The 19,525-nt window shown below is 42.8% G+C and overlaps 1 protein-coding gene and 2 non-coding genes across 3 annotated transcripts in view; 2 read left to right on the top strand and 1 right to left on the bottom strand.

Annotated features, from left to right (window-relative positions):
* Positions 1 to 19,525, top strand: part of LOC124617385 — a 1,108,641-nt gene that overhangs the window by 772,445 nt on the left and 316,671 nt on the right. The gene's annotated exons all lie outside the window — the stretch shown is intronic.
* Positions 15,306 to 15,377, top strand: Trnap-ugg. The gene has a single exon. It is a non-coding gene; the product is annotated as a tRNA-Pro (tRNA).
* On the bottom strand, positions 18,649 to 18,720 carry Trnap-ugg. Its single transcript has one exon. It is a non-coding gene; the product is annotated as a tRNA-Pro (tRNA).

Genomic DNA, 19,525 nt, shown 5'->3' with positions numbered 1-19,525 from the left:
GAGAAGGCCGTATGGTATTGTATGACTACGTCTCATCATAAAACGTAGAGGTCGGAGGATCTCCCACTGTGTAATCCATGATAGGCAGCGATATATGGCACGTCTGAAGGCAGAGTACAATACTGGTGTAGGCAGAAGTGTTTCGGAGCACACCGTTCAAAGGTCATTGTTGAACATGGAGCTCCACATCACACGACCCCTACGTGTTCCTGCGTTGACCTAACAACATCGTCAGTTGATTGCAGTGGGCACAGCACTATTGAGCTTTCAACATGGATCAATATAAATGTGTCGCCTGTCGAATGAATCGCATTTCTTGTATCTCAAGGTCGATGGCTGGGCCCTTGCGCGCCGTCATCAGGCGAATGACCACGAAACATGCTCCGCGCCACAGATGCACGCCGGTGAAGGCAGAATTAAGTTGGGCTTCCATGGGATCTGTGGTGGTAATAGATGGCTTCATGACAGCAATGAACTTCGTGAACATTATTGCGGACCATCTACATCGCTTCATGCTTGAAAATCTCCCGCATGGTCAGAGTCGTGCAACAGTGCTTTGAGAGGCATTATAGTGAACTCACATTGATGTCTTGGCCAGCAAATGTTCCTGAACTCTACCTATTGGAACGCATATCGAGCGCCAACTGCGTGCCCGTAAACACCACCCGTAATTTGTGGGAATTGCTTGACCTGTCGTAGGCATCTGGTGCCACATACTTCTGGAATCCTGTCAAGAGCTTTTAGACTCCATGCCATACTGGTTTGGGGGAGGGAACCAAACAGCGACGTCATCGCATCGGATTAGGAAAGGAAATCGGCCGTCCCCTGTCGAAGGAACCATCCTGGCACTTACCTGAAGCCATTTGGGGAAATCACAGAAAACCCAAATGAGGATGGCCGGACGCGGGTTTGAACCGTCGACCTCCCGAATGCGAGTCCAGTAGTCCAGTGTTGTTTATTTGTTGTTATATCTTTGCAATTTTCAAGCTGCTAGGATAGTTTCATTATCGCTGCCGTGCTGTTAATCATGGCTGTTCTACTGTCTATTTGCACGAAAGAAGAGCAACGTTCAGTGATCCGCTTTTTGTGGTCGGAAGGCGTACCAGGGGCCGAAATTCATCGAAGACTTTCGGTACAGTACGGGGACAGTGTTTTGCCACAACGGAGTGTCTACGAATGGATTGAAAAATTCCGAAATGGTCGCACAAGTGTTACGCACGATGAAGGAGCCGGACGACCTTTTACCGCCACAGATGAAGAAACAATTGAGCGTTCACGTGAAATGATTCTCTTAGACAGACGATTAACTATTGACGAAGTGGCACATCGTTTGCAAATTAGTCACGGTTCTGCCTACGAAATCATCAACAGACCTGGGTTTCATAAAGTTTGTGAAAGATGGGTCCCGAAACAACTCACACAGTTGCATAAAGAAATGCACTTGGACATCTGCAAAAAATATTTGGATCGTTTTGGTAACGAAGGGGACAACTTCTTAGACAGGATCATTACTGGTGACGATACTTGGATCCATCATTACGAGCCGGAGAGTAAACGGCGGAGTGTGGAATGGAAACATCCAAATTCGCCGTGCAAGAAAAAGTTCAAGACCCAACCGTCCGCAGGAAAACTGATGCTTACGGTTTTTGGGCCGCACAAGGTGCAGTACTGGAACATTATGGGGAAAGGGGCACAACAATAAACAGTGTACGTTACTGAGAGGTGCTTACTGCCAAGCTAAAGCTTGCAATTCGAAGCAAACTCCGAGGATTGCTGTCAAAAGGTGCTGTGTTGTTGCACGACAATGCCCGCCCGTCCGCATACTGGTGCCCACACTGGTGAAACGCTCCAGAAACTCAATTTTGAAGTACTGGATCATCCTCCATATAGTCCAGATCGTGCCCCTTCTGACTATCACTTGCTTGGTCCACTCAAACAGGGATTAAAGGGGCCGTCGATTTGCCTCGGACGAAGCAGTGAAAGAAGCAGTGCATTCCTGGCTCGCAGCTCAACCGAGATCCTTCTTTTATGAGGGCGTCAGGAAGCTTGTACAACGATGGACCAAGTGCGTTGAAACGCAAGGAGACTATGTCAAAAAATGATGTTCTTGTGAGTTTCCTATTTGATTACAATAAAATTTTATAGCTACTTTGCGGATAATAATTGACTTACCCTCGTAAAATTTCTAGGACTATTTTAAACAGCGGGTGAAACGTAGCAGTCAACATCCTCGTAGATTGGTAGCATCAATCATCCATGAGTGGCTTCAGCTGGATATGGCATACCTGCAAAAACCTGCGGACACTCATTCGCGCCAAATTAAGACCATTGTCAATGCTAGAAGTAGTGTTACGAGGTATTACCGTGAAGTCTCCTAAGGGTTACTAAATTTTTGCCTATTGTGCTTTTATTTAAGTGCAAAAGCGCCGACTAGAGGGAAACATGTAAAGTAATAAATATGAATTTAAACATCAACTGTACGATGCTACACCCAGTGATGACGTCTGGAGGTTATGGCACGGAGCGGGAACTGTGGACACCATGCACTGATGTTGACTGCTGACTGTGTTGCGGTGACATGGAATTAAATAGCAGAAGCCCCACCCATTGCCTGTCATCCTACATCATCTTTAGCCAATAGGATCAACGTATGCGATGCATGTCGTACAGCAGGCACACAAACTTTTATACTATACTAGGTATTATCGTAAGTTATGTGTAAGTAATTGCTGTTAAGTTATGCAGTTGGAAAATTTTACATAATATTAAAAGGTATAATTGCCAGTCCATGTTATCAGTTAACATGTTACTAGACTGCCCTCTGTGGGACTTTCTTGTATAGTAAAGATGGACTGTACGACGCCGCTGGTTACTTAGTGAAGTGGGTGCTTTGTAGACAGCGATCAAAGAGGCTACACCGCTTCCATATCGCATTCGGCTCGGCCGCGTATGATCTTCATATTTGCATTGGTTGTAATTCGTACTTCAACGCCGACCGCCAACATTTTATGTAGCGTCATGTACTGAAGATAACCCGTGTAGCCACACGCAGTACACGGCACTGCATAAAATGTTGGCGGTCGGCGCTGAAGGACGACTTACAACCACTGCAAATATGAAGATCATGCGCGACCGAGCCGAATGCAATGTGGCAGCGGCGTAGCAACCCATCCTCAGTACACGAGAAAGTCCTGCAGAGGGCAGCCTAGTAACACGTTAACCTATGCCATGGGCTGGTCAGTTATACTTTTTAATGTTATATTATGTAAAATTTTAACTGTATAACTTATCAGTTGTTACTGACACATAACTTACGATAATATTTAGCATAATATTAAAGTTTATATGCATGCTGTATGACATGTACTGCATACATTGTATCCTATTGGCTAAAGATGACGTTGGGGAATAGGCAAGGGGGCGAGGCTTTTGTTATTCAATTCCACGATACCGCCACATAGTCAGCAGTCAACATAAGTGGGTGGTCTCCACAGTTCCCGCTCCGTGCCATCATCTCCGCACGTCATCGCTGGGTATAACATCGAATAAGTAATGTTTAACATAATGTTTATTATGTTACATATTTCCCTCTAGTGTGTTGTACTCTACATTACAGAGTATGCTCCTATGATGATCCACTTCATTTCGAAATTCGTCACCATTTATGAATAAAAGTGTTTTTGCGTGATCAAGACTGTTCTGTATAATAGCATGGTAGAAGAGATGTAAACTGTGAAAGGAACAATAAACTATTCTAATGTTCTTTTACAGGCTATGAAACTCAGTTAACGTCTATTACCCTACTGGTGTGAGGGAATCGTTCCGATATTTCTAAAGCAATCTCGGGAAAGTTTCGCGAAATCAAACATCTTTATTTATGCATTTCTGTTCACACATTCGCCTGTTAACTTCATTAGGAACGGCATTATTTGCTGGCTTTGTATGAGCGTCATTGATTTGCGAAAACCACAGAAAATCTTAATCTGGATAGCAGAGCGAATTTGAACCGAAGCCTACCGGAAAAAATTCAAAGGCCGAACATCACAATGAAAGTAACAAATCCGAAGGATAACCTGCCTCATTAAAGATATTAAATAGAAACATTTACAGACCAGTATTTCTCCCTACAGCTCTACACAGGAACGTACTTTTGCATTCATTGTAAGACTACTATTCACAGCACTTCCAGACTCTGATGTGTGTTCTATTCTTCACCTCTTGAAGATAAAATTGAGGGCTCAGCCGGGATTTGAACCCGGGACCTCCTGCACCCAGAGCAGGAATCATACCAGTTTTTTTTAAATCTCATTTTTTTCGCTTTTGTTCGTTGCATCTGCTCGGGGCGAACGTCGTAAGACATCCGTTTAAGTTCGTTGATGATCGATTAACTCAGTTTTTTTTTTTATTACAGAGGGCACGTAGCCCTCTGACCGAACACGCTGAGCTACCGTGCCGGCATACCCCTAGACCACTGAGCCCGTTAAGAAAGATGTTCTTACCTTAACATTCGACAAACACATCGCAGCGCCTTGCGTGCTGTCTGTGAGTCACGAAGTAGCGTTGGCACCTCCCAGGGAGATGGCTCAACAGCATGAGTGTTTGGAGAACACTTTCCTTTCCGCCAGAGGAAGGAGGCAAAGTTAAATCTCTCTAAGTCCTGCTTTTCTAAGGCCTGATACAGGTAGTGAAGCTTATACAGCTATAAAGGGCGCTCTGGGAGTGCTATTTGGTAGTTGCATTTTATGACTGCGAACGAACTACTGTCACGTGCCGAGCGAGATGGCACACAGGTGACATTGGACTCAAAATTCAGTAAATTTTCTTTAAATCTACATTTAAAGATGAAGGGGCTTGGAAAATAAATTTACGGACTTGTCTATTGAAGTCTGGTATTGCAGTCTAATAGTGAATCAGTTTTAAAATAATGTTTTTCATGTACAAATCTCAGCAGCAAGCTTGTCTTTCTTTAACAACGCTTCGTTCTGCGTATATGAACCAGGTCTTATTATTTAAACAGGGAATATTCGATGTTAATACAAAGAACCAACCAGTATTATAGTTCTATTGAGAATTTTTCATAAGTAGATAGACAAAGAACGATATCGCCAGATTTATCGATACATTCGTAGCCACGCAGTAATGCGATTGCTTCAGCCATACCGGTGACTCCGCAGGTGGACCAACTGTTCTCTAAGACTTAGGTGGGTGATAGATACTTCTGTTATAAAATATGGCCTGCGAGTTAGTAAGTTTACCTGCTGCTGTGACGAACGATAGCTTATCTTTGACTCAGAAGAATTACAACGAGAAGCTATCATGTAATCTTAATTCACGCTGCATCGATGAGTGAAAGAGTAAAATTTTTATAAATATGTCTTACTGACACAGAATAATAATCAGTGTGTTTAAATATGCCGGCCAGAGTGGCCGAGTGGTTCTAGGCACTACATTCTGGGACCGCGCGACTGCTACAGTCGCAGGTTCGAATCCTGCCTCGGGCATGGATGTGTGTGATGTCCTTAGGTTAGTTAGATTTAAGTAGCTCTAAGTTCTAGGGGACTGATGACCTCATAAGTTAAGTCCCATAGTGCTCAGAGCCATTTGAACCATTTTTTGTTTAAATATAAATTTAGAATATAAAGCAAAAATAGCTTATTTTTCTTAAGGAATTCTGTAGACACCAGAATTCGCTCATTAAGGAGACTCGTCATTATCCAGTGTGTTTTGTTTCTCCACGTCACAATAGCTCTTTGAAGAGCTTAATTTCCCTCATTTATGCAATCTATTCGCAGTCCGTCCCTTTTTCTGTTTCGTTGTACCCTTCGCTGTAAGCTCTGGGCTATCACAGTATTACATGCCACATGCCGTGAGTAAGGGACCAGGAAACTGAAAAAGTCCTTCCATGTAGCATCATTGACTGAAATTCTTTCTTAGCACGTGTTCGACACTTACGAAACTATGGTGTCTTAAACTAAATCGTTTAGTTTTGATATCATCGACTTGTTGGTGACTTTGGAAAACTCTAATGCAAATGTAACTCAGGTGGCAGCAGCGAAATGCCAAGACACTTGCGGTGTTTAGAAGTAGGTAATTTTCCCGTTTGCCGGAATAGTGTACCGTAGTGTTTCCTTGGCAGATTGATTTCGCTGGTCTATCAGCTACCTCGTTTCCATCGATCCCAATTTATTCAGGTTTGTTCTAAAATTACACATCTTTTTCCTGCCTTTGTAGAAGAAGGATAATGTTCTGACCCACCTGAACCAACTTATCGGTGTGACAGATATGCTAGTTCCTAAACAGAGAGGGAGCAAAGATCCTGCCAGGTTGTTTGACAGGCCCACACTAAACATGGTCATGACAGAGTACAACAAGATGAGCACTCTGTTTATGGTTTCTAAACAGAGTTTTAATGGCATTTTATTGGAGTATTGCAAAACAAATAGTGGTATTTCCTGATGGGTTTCAGCTGGGGACAACATCGAGTGCTCTGCTATTTTCCCACATCGTATTATTAAAACAATCCCAGCAAGCCGCTGTTCAGAGTACCACGCAGAGTTGTGAAAGATGAAGACGGCACTGGAGCGGATGAGAGTTCTAGGTGGAGGAAAGTTTCTTGTCAGCTCAGACTCTTATTTCTCTGCAGGCTATTCACCGTTTACTGGTGATCAATTGTCTTGGATGATACTGCTTGAGAAATGTTGTAAAAAAATGAAATGAAATGATCGCTGGAAGGCTCCGTCCGGGGAAGTTCGGCCACCGGGTGCAAGTCTTATTTCAGACGACGCCACATTGGGCGACGTGCGCGTCATTGATAATGATAAGGACAACACAACGTCCAGTCTATGGGCGGAGAAAATCTCCAACATGGCCGGGAATCGAACCCGGGCCCGCTGCATGATAGACAAAGACGTTAGCACTGAACTAAGCAGGCAGATTGAGAAATTTTGTAAGAAGGGGGTGTATGCTGCGTAATTGGCTTCGTGGGCTGCTGAGTGCTATGGATAATTCCGAAGGAGCTAATCATGGTGGTGTTGAAGGAAACATCGCAGTTTCTCCTGACCTGAGGTAAACCGCCAAATTCTAGCCAGAATCTGAAGACCAGGATTCTGACTTTGGTTGTCTTCATTCTGAGACAGTGTTGTTATGGCGTCGTATACCGTGGTTTCTAGCGGTACGGGATCCGAGGCAGGAACAAGGATTTCTATTCATAAAAAATGTCTGTTATAATATTACAGATATTTTAAAAAATATAGTTTTATTATATTTATCACTTTTGCTGGTGGAAAAGCTCCTGAAACGATAGAATGGTGCACAGAAAATTTCTACTTGTTAATAATGAAACTATATTCCGCCAACCAGCATCAGATTCCTATGAGACTGACGAGAACGTTGACCGACGTGTTTTAAGAGGCCAGTGACCGAATTCAAAATTATGAAGTTTGCATAATTATATTGCCCAGATACTGATCGTAAAGATCTGTAGAAAAAATCTCATGGAGGCCGAAATAAAAGTTTAATACAGTAAGCTGCCGATTGAACACCAGTAACGTTCGGCTGTGGCCACCAAACAATTCGTCGGCAACTCTACTTCGCTGCAACCTGAAAAATTTCTAAAATGCAACATAGTAAATTGAGATGTGGCATGACTGGAAAAGAAGAGTAGGTTCTTAATTCAAACACCGCTATTGTAATTAAATTAGCGTAATTATTTAACCAAATGTTACAGATGCGGGAGCGACAATTACATTTTGTGAAACAGCCATCGAAAACAAACGAGAGAGAGAGAGAGAGAGAGAGAGAGAGCTCACAGCTCCTGCCTTTTTATAATCCAAAAACAAATTACGGCGACTGCCTTCAACGTGCTTTACAGATCGGAAAGTTTCAATATATAATCATTTCTCTACAACATTCTTTGTCGGAATAGAAAAATAAAATACGTCCCCTACATTAAATCATGGCTCCTTTTCTCCTTATTTTACAGATTTATTTACACAGAGAAAATTTATTCTTAATGTATTTTAGCCTTAATCAAACATTTGAGGCATATTATGTTTATTATTCAACAAGCAACATTTCACCGTGCACGAATAGACCCTTTACCATATGGTCGTCATTGTCTGTCCTTCATAATGTTATTTTCAGTAATGTGCCGAGGGTCTTTTTCCACGCTCTTGAAGTTCTCCATTATCTGAGTTCCTAACATTAGAATGTTTGCAATCTTTGCTACGCTTCTTAGATTATTTTTTCAAAGGGCATTTAATTTAATTAACCCTGTGATGGGCGGAGTAAATCGTACAGAGCAAAAATTATTACTAAAGGAAACGGCTCACTTCATCAGTTTCCACACGAAAAGCCTGCTGACTCATCGCGTAGGAAACGTTATTCGGTAGTAACGTATTACTCCACGCGCGAGGAGAAAGAAGCAGGTCTCCTCTGCTGCCTCATGTTTAAAATTTATAGGTTTTATTTTTATTAAGCATTGCGCATTATTCATCTGCCTGGACAAGCAATTACTTACTGCTTGCGCTCTCTGAATTACGAGTGTTGACCTTATGTTTATTTTTTGTTTCTTTTGAGATTCCACTTTTATTTTATTTTTTAGCCGTTTTCGTGTTTTCCTAATTTATTTTGGTTTCTTGTATCTTCCTGGTTTTACTACGTTCAAAGTTGCTTTTGTTTGTACTTTACACACAGTTAGTTGTTCCGTGCATCAAAATGTTCCATAATGACATTATCCTTGCTATTTTGAGCCACTCAGAGAATTTAGTCAAGTGTTTGTAGTGCTCTGGGTATTTTTACATGACTTCCCTGTGGTCGAAAAATTGTGACGCGTCTGTTACGAAATATGATACAGTTATAAATTCACTTGTAAAAACAGTTTTCGAATCTCTCTCTCACTGTAGAATGCTATACAATAATACTGAAATAGATGGATGTGTACCCACAGTTAATTCCATTTCACTATTTCTTTCCATAGCAATCAGTCTTTCAACCCCACTGTTTGTAACTTTCTGTAATGGCATACATATTATTTTTTAAAATACAGGCGTGTAATCTCAAGACGGAAAGGTCACTTAATGAAGGTAAATTTGCTACACTCTCGAAAATCACCCTCAATATATATCAAGACGCTTTATGACCACCTGTCCGAATAGCCCGAAAACAAATTATCTCTTCTCGTTACCATGTTTGTATCAAAGCAAATGTTTCCTGCAATTTATTATCAATTTCAGTAAAAAATCCGCGGAGCCTAAACCGCGATGATGAAGTGTCAAAACAGTGTTATGTCTTTTCGAAAATATTCCCCTGAAGATAATGGAGGATGATAAAGTACGTATGTCTAGTCTATTTAGTCTATCTAGTCTATTAGCATGAGAACAGATCTCTGTCCTGCATTCTACATTTATTCTTGATATGACGGCCTTCTGAACATCTTCGTGTTCGTAGAATATACTGGTTTGAAACGTTCTCAGAACGGAATAGAAAAAAAGTACTTACATCACTGAAACTTTTTTTATTTTCCTATGTAGTCCCCTTGTAGATTAATGCACTTGGGCCAACGATGTTCCCGTGCTTTGATCCCGTCTCGAAAATGAGTTTCCTCCAGGCCTGCAAAATAGTTGTCAACTCCGGCTATCAATTCTTCGTTTGAATTGAATCTTTGTCCACAAAAAAATTTTTCAGTTTTGGGAAGAGATGGAAGTCTGGCGGGGCCATATCAGGTGAATAAGGCGGGTGTGGCAACAAATTCATACCTTGGTTCAAATGGTTGCAAATGGCTCTGAGCACTATGCGACTTAACTTCTGAGGTCATCAGTCGCCTAGAACTTAGAACCACTTAAACTTAACTAACCTAAGGACATCACACACATCCATGCCCGAGGCAGGATTCGAACCTCCAACCGTAGCGGCCGCGCGGTTCCAGACTGTAGCGCCTTTAACCGCTTGGCCACCACGGCCGGCCCGGAAATGCACATCGGTAGTCTTATTGCGCTGAGTAGATCAGGGAAATTTGTTTTGAACAACGGAACAGGGATTTTTACTCAACTCCTCCTTCCTAATATTTTTTGTTGTAGTTCCTTCCGAGTTATGCGTTACTGCGTAGCTTTAACCCTAGCAGTAGCAACACATTTTCCATAACACGCGTTACTAGAAGAGGGAGGGCGGTGTTACTTTATGCACCCCCCCCAAAAAAAATCCTTAATTGTTGTTCACTTACAATAACAACATACTTTTAAAGTATGTCCAGAGCGTCCAGAACGTATACACATGTTTTAGCACACTCTTAGCAATATCAACGCATTTTCAGATAATGTGTACTACCAACAGATGGATACTTTATGACCACCCTAAAGAAAAAAAATTTTTGGATAAAGTTTTACTGAAAAATTTAACACATTTTGGAATCTGGTGGAAAAGTCATTAAAAATCTTTTTTTTTTTTTTTTAAATTTAAAATATCAAGTAAGTGACTTGATTATAAGCAAATGTTTTCAAAAGGGGGCAGAAAGCCCCCCTCCCTCTCCACACCCACCGTAATGAGACGGTTAATTCTCAGTTTTGGCTTATCTAACACTGTCAAAGTGCTATACTCTCGCGGATGTTAGCGAAATGTGTTGCGAGGATTTATTCGGTAAAAATCGAGGAAGCAGTTAATACGCAGATAGTCGTAGATTTCGTAAGTCATTAGTGAAATGCGAATATAGTTTTCAAATTAAACACAATATAATCATCCTGTGCATTTCATGATGTGCATCTCGGGGAAATATAATGTTTACAGCATGTGTTGTATGTGTTGTCGGGGTTATATTGAAATAATACACACATCAAAAAGGTTTGCATCACCTTGGTTCCGAGAGTTCCTGAACCTGTACTGAAAATTGAAATAGGGATCAACATAAAAATCATTTCCGCCATTTTTATTGCTCATCAAAACCACACATTGCTTGTTATACCACCATACAGCGAGACCCTTAGAGGTGGTGGCCCAGATTGCTGTACACACCGTTACCTCTAATACCCAGTAGCACGTCCTCTTGCATTGATGCATACCTGTATTCGTCGTGGCATACTAACCACATGTTCATCAAGGCACTGTTGGTCCAGATTGTTCCACTCCTCACCGGTGATTCGGCGTAGATCCTTCAGAGTGGTTGGTGGGTGACGTCGTCCCTTTTCAATCTGTACCTGGCATGTTCGATAGGGTTCATGTCTGGAGAACATGCTGGCCACTCTGGTAGAGCGATGTCGTTCTCCTAAAGGAAGTCATTCATAAGATGTGCAAAATGGGGGCGCGAATTTTCGTCCAAGAAGACGAATGCCTCGCCAATATGCTGCCGATATGGTTGCACTATCAGTCGTAGGATGGCATTCATGTATCGTACAGCCGTTACGGTGCCTTTCGTGACCACCAGCGGCGTACATCGGCCCCACATAATGCCACCCCAAAACAGCAGGGACCTCCACCTTGCTGCGGTCTCTGGACAGTGTGTCTAAGGCGTTCAGCCTGACCGGGTTGCCTCCAAACATGTCTCCGACGATTGTCTGGTTGAAGGCATACGCGACACTCATCGGTGAAGAGAACGTGACGACAATCTTGAGCAGTCCATTCGGCATATTGTTGGGCCCATCTGTACCGCGCTGCATGGTGTCTTGGTTGCAAAGATGGACTTCGCCATGGGCGTTGGGAATGAAGTTGCGCATCATGCAGCCTATTGCGCCATTACTTGGGTGCAGGCAGAATCTGCTATCATCATTCAAGATTACACTGCCCCAATCCATCTTCCAAGTGATCATCTGACGGCAGAAGTCGAGGCATGCTCCTCAGTGTTGTGGCGTGTGTGGAAGACAGACTAACGGTGTGCGTGCCCTCAGTCTCACTGCTAATAAGTGGTTCGCAAGAATTTGTGTTGACAAATCTGGCTTCATAAAATCTCTTAACCTCTTACCTGTGCTGTGGTAGCTGTACGATCTTGGCGGGCGTCTGTGCTGCGTGGACGTCCAGAACCTCGTCTACGGATGTGAGAATGTTCACTTGATCACTGATACAAGTATCGTTGCACAACTGACGCAGCACGTCCAATTTGTGTGGCGATGCTCCTAAAGGACCATCCCGACACTCGGAAGGCCACAATTTGACACCTTTCAAACTTGTTCAGTCGGCTGTTGGAAGCACGAGTGCATCTCCGTGGTATGGTTGACAGCTCACTTCACACGTTTGCACCACACCTAGCCTTCTAGCTGTGATCATTCCCTTTTAAATAATAGGCTCATAGGGCGCTGTGGTAACTATGCTATGCTATCTTTTGGAGGACGACACTGGAATCATCATCAGGGTATCTACTATCCCCCAGGTGCCATATGCTGTCATCGGATCAAAATCGACGTCGTCGTATATGTGTGTGTGTGTGTGTGTGTGTGTGTGTGTTGTTATTGTGGTCTTCAGTCCAGAGACTGGTTTGATGCAGCTCTCCATGCTACTCTATCCTGTGCAAGCTTCTTCATCTCCCAGTACCTACTGTGACCTACATCCTTCTGAATCTGCTTAGTGCATTCATCTCTTGGTCTCCCTCTACGACTTTTACATCCACGCTGCTCTCCAATACTAAATTGGTGATCCCTTGATGCCTCAGAACTTATCCTACCAACCGATCCCTTCTTCTAGGCAAGGTGTGCCACAAATTGCTCTTGTCCCTAATCCTATTCAATACCTTCTCATTAGTTACGTGATTTACCCATCTAGTCTTCACCATTCTTCTGTAGCACCACATTTCGAAAGCTTCTATTCTCTTCTTGTCCAAACTATTTATCATCCACGTTTCACTTCCATACATGGCTACACTCCATAAAAATACTTTCGCAAACGACTTCCTGACACTTAAATCTATACTCGATGTTAGCAAATTTTTCTTCTACAGAAACCCTTTCCTTGCCATTGCCAGTCTACATTTTATATCCTCTCTGCTTCGACCATCATCAGTTATGTTGCTCCCCAAATAGCAAAACTCATTTACTACTTTAAGCGTCTCCTTTCCTAATCTAATACCCTCAACATCACCCGATTTAATTAGACTACATTCCACTATCCTCGTTTTGCTTTTGTTGATGTTCATCTTATATCCTCCTTTCAAGACACTGTCCATTCCGTTCAGCTGCTCTTCCAGGTCCTTTGCTGTCTGTCTCTGACAGAATTACAATGTCATCGCCGAACCTCAAATATATATTTGCAGCAGTGTATGTATCACAGCAGCGGATCTCGCGTGGTCTCTGTTCTTTCGGACACATACATTCGTATATAAGCAATATTATTGATTTGATTTCTTTATTTATGCCGGCTGTGCTTGAGACTTGTCATTTTTGCTGGAACCTTGTGACTTCGCTCCCGCCAATCGTCTTTCATGAATTGGATTAACATCCAAGACAGGAAGATTCACCGATTCCCATTCGAAGGCACTGTAACTAGTTAATCGATAGCGAAACTCCCACCATGAATTGAAAGAAATAAAATAAAATTAAGTGCATTAAATAATGTCGATGCAAGCTATTTTGTTATGAAGCCTAAAGTGCACTCTGAAAGCGTCGGTAACAGCACTCCACAAACTGCTTCACGTTCTGGCAAATCAGGATTTATAAAACATCTACAAGTCGGCACAATGTGTCACTACAGTCGGGAAAGAAATTTCTAGACAGGCCCCTAGAATAGCTACAGGACTGCAACAAGGATGCTGTTGTCTCCCAAACTCTTCAAGTTGTATGTGGAAAAGGCAATCGATTTATGGTGTAGAAATTGCACGGGTGTGTGTGCGCTGATGTAGGGAACCAGTGTATGTGTACACTTTTCTATGCTGATGATCAGGTCGCTGCAGCAAACTATGAAGGGGATAGATCTTACATGCTTAGGAAGTTGTCGAAAGAGCATAAAAAGTGGGGTCTGAAAAGGCGGAATATCTAGGTTGTGGAGAAGAGGGAAGTAACTCCGACATTGACGAACAGGTTATTAAATTGTGTACAGAGTTTCAGTACCTGGGTAGTGCCCTGTCACGTGAAGGAAGATGTGATACAGATATCCAAAAACGGATCAGGCGGGAAGGAAGGAAGAAGTATCTGGTTTAGCGTCCCGTCTACATCGAGATCATTAGAGACGGTTCACAAGCTCGGATGGTGTCAAGGATGGCGAATGAAATCGCCAGTACCGCTTCAAAGGAACAATCCTGGTATTTCCCTGGAGCGATTTAGGGAAATCACGGAAAACCCACGTCTGGATGGTCGGACGCGGGTTTGAACCGTCGTCCTCCCGAGTGCGAGTCCACAGTGCCAACCACTGCATCACCTAGCACGCTGAACCAGGGAAGGATGACTGTTCAGGAATTAAATTCCATACTTTGGTCCTAAAAACTGCATTTAAAGGTTAAAAATGTATTTAGGCTATATAAATTCATCTTGGAACCAGTAACAAGTTATGGGAGTGAATTCTGAGAACTCACAGAAAGAAATAAGAGACTTGAGAGTTTTACAAACGGACCACTTCAGGAGAGCATGTAGTATTTCCCGACTTGACCACGTCATAAATGAGAAACTAAGATAATTGACACAGACTCATTGTAGTATTACGGGCAGCAGGTGAATAAGACAGCGAACCATTTGCAATAAATGGTGGTTTCCAACTAACCTTAACCATGGCTTCAACGGATTTACACCCATCTTCTTCAGAAGGACAAGAAATAAACTTCACATAAGCAAAAACTCACTTAGTAATGTGATCTAGCATCTCCATACGAAATGTGTCAGCAACGATCTGTGTATCCATTTGTAGAAGTTAAGGCCCCTAAAATCAACGGCTTGTCACTTCAGTACAATCAATCACATAAAATGCCAGACCATGTTAAGAGCTACATGCTGACATTATGGACAGAATAGAAGAAAGACAGCTAGGATGGTCTGGGCATGTTACAGAATGGATGAAACCGATTGTCCAAGAGAGCACAGAAAGTGTGGCTATGGAGAGAAGTTCAACAGAAGAGGACGAGGAAGAATCCAGGCATTTTGGGGGACAGACATCCGGGATGCTACTACAGCTGTAGTATTCTCGCAGCAAGAAGAGGTTTTATGCAAGGTCCTGGTGTCCATTTAATAAAACAGCTTTAACCTTGCGTTTTTCGTCCGTCGAAGAGAGAAATATTTTCCAAAGACGTATTCTAGTGAGCCAGTTTACTGATAAAGACGCCAGGGTTTCGTGACTCAGAGATCAACACGCGACCCGCTGAAATGTGTTTGTCGATTGTGAAGGCTAAGAATATCTTTACAACGGGCTCAGTGGTCTAGGGGTATGATTCCTGCTTTGGGTGCAGGAGGTCCCGGTTTCAAATCCCGGCTGAGCCCTCCAATTTTATCACCAGGATGTGAATATACGAATACAGTCCTAATTCTCTAAACATCCTCACACAATAGTCCAATTCTATAACCAAACATACAATTTTATGTAACGTACGGTAATATTATTGATATGGTTTCTTTATTCATCCAGGCTGTGTCTTAGATTTATCAAAATGATCAAGAAGCTATCCATCCCTGTACGAAGGCAATGTAACCAGCAAATGATAATGAAAATCCCAATATGATTTGGAAGAAAACAATGAAATGTTAAGTGTTTTAAATACTGTCCATATAAGTTGTTTTGTTATTAGGCAGAGCAATTATATGCTCACCGTGTAACTGAAGTACCAAAGCAGTTTTTAATGGACTTGTACTGTCTTATAAAATTCTACCATCAGTCACCATGTTCGATAACAACATGGTGTATGAGGAGAGCAAATGCCTGAAGGCAGACAGTTAATTTATTTAATTTAAGAAACGTCTCATCAGAAAGTTTCATCAAATGTTTGAACGGTGATACCAGGTATACCGGTATCTCTCCTAAGACAAATTTTTAGCCTCGCGGTTTGAGGCGTCATATCACGGACTGCGCGGCCCCTCCCGCCGGAGGTTCGGTTCAAATGGCTCTGAGCACTATGGGACTTAACAGCGGAGGTCATCAGTCTCCTAGAACTTAGAACTACTTAAACCTAACTAACCTAAGGACATCACACACATCCATGCCTGAGGCAGGATTCGAACCTGCAACCGTAGCGGTCGCGCGGTTCCAGACTGAACCGCCTAGAACCGCTCGGCCACTCCGACCGGCCACCGGAGGTTCGAGTCCTCCCTCGGTCATGGGTGTGTGTGTTGTTCTTAGCATAAGTTAGTTTAAGTAGTCTGTAAGTCTAGGGACTGATGACCTAAACAGTTCGGTCCCTTAGGAATTCACACATATTTGAACATTTTTGAACAAATTTTCACTGGTGATGCGACATATTTTTTCGATTTATTTTCTGTCATGTTTGACGAAGTAATCCCAAACAAATAGTGCTCATCACATGCCTCGTGCGACGCCCAACTTCAATGGAAAGCGTCGGTTTGCTAGAAACAAAATTATTTCTAAAGCGGGATCAAACATGTCCATTCAACAGAGCGGTCCCAAAATAGTCTAGTGCGATGTTTGTTCTGCGGATTGTATTAATAGGGACAGCAAAACGGAAAGAATAGCCATTAGTCCAGCAGCAACTCGAGTACCACCCTCTACCGTGCTGGCTGCCACCCCCTTGCAGCAGCGCTGCCCAGTCGTTGCTGGAGTACTAGTTATTCCTCGTACTTTACTTCTCTTCAAAAAAAATCGATAAAACAAATATCGCTCTGTACTAATTTGCGACCGCTTTAAAAATCACACTCCTTGTAACTGGAAATAAAACGACCCTTTTTCGATGACATAAGCAGTAATTAGAATCGTTCTCGTCTTCAGTCCTCCTACACCACCTTTCGGAAGGTCACAGTTAACAGGCGAACACCGTTAAAATGCAGCTAGTCCACACTCCAGACTTTTGACCTGGACCTTCTACTAACTGGTTTCCTTCCTCCCTCACAGCCCACATCCGTAATCTAAATTACCGATGTCGGTCTCCTTCAATAACGGAAAAGTCTGACAGCTGCTTAGCTGTGGATCACACTGACTCGCGTTTCCACAGTCTCCATATCGATTTCGTTTAGCAAATACTTCTCGGTCCTTCTCTTCGATGTATTTCAGACTACTTCCCGATTCGTATCAAGGTGTGAGTTCAAAATCTCGCACAAACGGATTAAAGTTTATAGAACTGGCGCTGATTGACACATGAGCACAGCTAGCCATAGTCATTTTTTTTTTTTTAATCAAAGTAATCTTCCGCTTTAGCAAAATCCTACACGCGTTACTACTGTGAGTCAAAACAGAAACCTACCTCAATACAGACAATATACAGAATAACATTTTTACATACAACGAAGACTTTCACGACCGGATGTTTCAGCTGCGGAGAATTCTTCCGGGTTGACAAGGTTTATCTCTGCTATCACGTGAAATCCAGCCACGCCCACTTTCCACGGTATTTAGGCCGTTCTTCGACGTCCGACTCGTTAGCCGGCAAGACTCGGCACAACCAGGAACACCGCCGAAGATGTCCAACGTAGCTTTGGACGAAACGTCAGGGGTAGTGCTACAGGTCTTGTAATGCTAGCTAGTCTATTTGTGGTCCACTGCCAGATTCTGTTTCTCACAACAAATAAGAGAGTAATTAACATAGATAAGTAAATTGCATCACGTACACAATAGCGCTGTATGAAGTTCGCTGCTTGTCGCGACCTTCTGGTGAATTATTTTATGGATAGCACTAAGTATCCATGACCGGACGATTTTTTATAATATCTATAAAAAACACAAACCTTCCTCGTGAATTAGGCTGACAGTGAAAACGTAACCAAAATACCTACAGTAGTTCGAGAGATTAGCCGCAAAACAGACAGAAAAACGCGACGAGGGCCTTTATAATATGTATAGATTAGCGGTTCGTGTACACTTGCCCTTTTTTTTCTTCCAGTTTATATTCGGATTTTCACAATGGGTTTGCCTGTTACAATCCCTTAGTATGAGAATGGATAGCTTCACGATTGTTTTCTTCTAATGCGTGGAATCGTACCGAACGAGGTGGCGCAGTGGTTAGCTCACTGGGCTCGCATTCGGGAGGACGACGGTTCAAACACGTCTCCGGCCATCTTAATATAAGTTTTCCGTGATTTCCCTAAATCGTATCAGGAAAATGCTGGGATGGTTTCTTTTAAAGTACACGGCCGATTTCCTTCACCATCCTTCCCCAATCAGAGCTTGTGCTCCGTCTCTAATGACCTCGTTGCTCAAAATGGCTCTGAGCTCTATGGGACTTAACTTCTGAGGTCATCAGTCCCCTAGAACCTAGAACTACTTAAACCTAACTAACCATGCCCGAGACGTTCCCCTGGGGGGGGGGGGGTCCACCGGGGGCTGAACCGCACAATAACCCTGGGTTCGGTGTGGGGCGGCGGAGGGGTGCAGTGGACTGCAGTAGTCGTCGTGGGGTTGTGGACCTCTGCGGCTGCGGCGGGGACGGAGCCTCTCCGTCGTTTCTAGGTCCCTGGTTAACACACAATACAATACATAAAATTATATATTTGGTTTTAGTATTGGCCTATTGTGTGAGTATTGGACTATTATGTATGTTTAGAGAATTAGGACTGTATTCGTATTTCACATGCTGGTGATAAAATTGGAGGGCTCAGCCGGGATTTGAACCCGGGACCTCCTGCACCCAAAGCAGGAATCATACCCCTAGACCACTGAGCCCGTTATGAAAGATGTTCTTTGTCGTCACAGTCGACAAACACATTCCAGCGCCTCGCGTGCTGGTCTGTGAGTCACGAAACAATGTAGTCTCTCTCTCAGGGAGCTGTTGCCACGCTGAAATAAGCCTTATGGGAACACTCCTTTTCAACAGACGAAAGAAGCAAAGTTAAAGCTATTTTACTAGATCAACACCAGAATGTCGTGTAAATCTTGATGTGTTAAAACCTGGTGCAGTTAGTGAAGTTTGTTGAAGTGCTCTTACGACCTTTTGTGAGTGCTCCTTCATTGAACAGATTCTAGGGGGTTAACGTCTTTCCTTAGATGTTTGTTTAATTATGAACGATGTCAGGGATCTACAGATTGCGACTGCGGATGATACTCTGACTCATATGCCTCTTGAGGTGCCGCAGTGAACACATTCGAGTCGTAATCCGGTATGAACAGCAACCAAGCGCGTCGTTAATTAGTCCTCCTATCGGCTTTAGAGCGTGGTGCGCATCTTTAGTTGCTCACGCAGATTCCTTTACATTTTAAGGCATTTAAAACATGCAGCAACTGTCTGGAGCACCATATTTTTGTTGTGCTAGAGTAAGCCACAAAAATCAAATGAAGTATACACATAGCTGTAACCAGTGATTTTACTAATATATCCATTAAGCATTTCGGAGGACTGTACACCTATCGTCAGGAGGATTTGTTTAAATTAACAACCAGAAACCATAAATCATCGGCCTTTTTAATTTAAATAAATCCGCCTGATGTGGTATCCACTATGTATAATGAATCGTAGCTGCATAGCTCGTTT

The sequence above is a fragment of the Schistocerca americana genome, chromosome 1 (genome assembly GCF_021461395.2).
Source record: "Schistocerca americana isolate TAMUIC-IGC-003095 chromosome 1, iqSchAmer2.1, whole genome shotgun sequence".
Lineage (NCBI taxonomy): Eukaryota > Metazoa > Arthropoda > Insecta > Orthoptera > Acrididae > Schistocerca > Schistocerca americana.
The sequence above is the reverse complement of the archived record's forward strand: the minus strand, read 5'-3'. Positions and strand labels throughout refer to the sequence as shown.